Source organism: Pteropus alecto, unplaced genomic scaffold, assembly GCF_000325575.1.
Source record: "Pteropus alecto unplaced genomic scaffold, ASM32557v1 scaffold24, whole genome shotgun sequence".
Classification (NCBI taxonomy): domain Eukaryota; kingdom Metazoa; phylum Chordata; class Mammalia; order Chiroptera; family Pteropodidae; genus Pteropus; species Pteropus alecto.
Genome location: NW_006439192.1, coordinates 17,734,775 through 17,736,326, shown reverse-complemented (window position 1 = coordinate 17,736,326; position 1,552 = coordinate 17,734,775).

Below are 1,552 nucleotides of genomic sequence, written 5' to 3'. Positions count from 1 at the left end.
GGGGGGTGTTTCTTCATCTGAGCTCTTTTTTTTCCCCAGCACCCTCATTATAGCTAACACTGGTAGTATGCTTAGGAAACAATAGGACTCACAAAATTTAGAAATGGTAATAAATCTTGGAGCCTGTCTGTAGCCCAACTTGTTGTTCCATGATATTGAAAGTTTTTTCAGTATGTGACGCTGAACATTAACACTAATTGGATGCAAAACAGACAAAATACTGCAGAACTCATTAATATGGCTCTGTGCACTCTATGCAAAGCATCGCTATGGACAACGTGTGCAGGTGTCCTCCTCACCGACAGTCTGCTTGTGTAAGGCACAGCCTGTTTGTGTAAGGCACAACCTGCAATCCAGGCAGTTTATGTGTGTTAAGTTTGGGTCTTCGCGGGGTTGTTTTTTTTTTTTTTTTTTCCTCCTTAACAAAGAAGTTTCATCATTTGAGACCATTAGGAAAAGCTGATGTTGTGCAGTGTCAAACTATATAGCACATGCTTTCTCCTCCAAATGCATCCCATCCCTGGAAAGCACAGAGGCAGTTTGTTACGTGACCATCAGGCTTTTTGCTGAGCCGTTGTCATAGGAGGGCGAAGATGGTGGGTAGTTCACACCGTGTCCTTAGCGGGAGAAGAAATGTAAGAAGTCGCTGTGTGTTTCTCAAACCTCTGGTGGCTCACTGCAAACTCTGCTGGGCGCTGCTTGTGCCTCTGCCTGGTTAACACAACCAGTCAGGAACCAGATAATGGGACCAAGTCGGCCGCACCACCCCGCGGTAGCCCCCCTCCCTCCGCACTGATACGCAGTTCTCAAAGGAAAAAAAAAATGTTGCAGAGCTCCCCTCGTAGCCCCTATCCCCATCCCTGGAAATGCATGCGTGGAGCCTTTCTTGCAAGTCTCTAAAAATGTGCTGGGGAGGAAGAAGAGAATGGGCCAAACCACTGTACTCACTTTGGGGTTAACAAGGACCTGACAGTATTCGGGGTGGGGTGGGAGAGGGACAGTTTCTTATCCTGCTGCTGAGGCAGGGCCGACAGCACTTGTTCTGCTTCTCCATTAACATCCCACTTCAGTGTCGTTCCCTTCCCGGAGGTGATTCTTGTCTCTTTTGGTCAGCGTGACATGATGTGTGCCTTCCCTGGATACCATTTTTTTATGGAGGGGGGCGGGGCTGTCAGTTTCCTCCAGTCCTAAAGATCCAGCCTGGAGCTAAAGGGGCTGGGTAGCTGTTCCTGCCTACCTCTGATGGGGAGCAGCCAATTTCCACAGCCACTTCCTCCTTTGACACACCAGGAGTGGGGAAGGGGAGCACTGGGTCAGGCCCTCCAAGGAGGCTAGTGGACACCGCTAGACTTCATAGGTATTTTTTGGACTTACTCAGATTACTCTAGCAAACAGGAAAGAGAGGCCTGACTTCTAGGCCCAAAACAAGGACAGCTACCCCTCCCACACAAGGAGCTCTAGGTGCTGATGAGGAAGGGAGAAATGGCTGGCAGAATCAAAGTTTCCCCACTCAGACCTTCCGGCTCACTCTTTTAAAAAGATGAGGAAAACC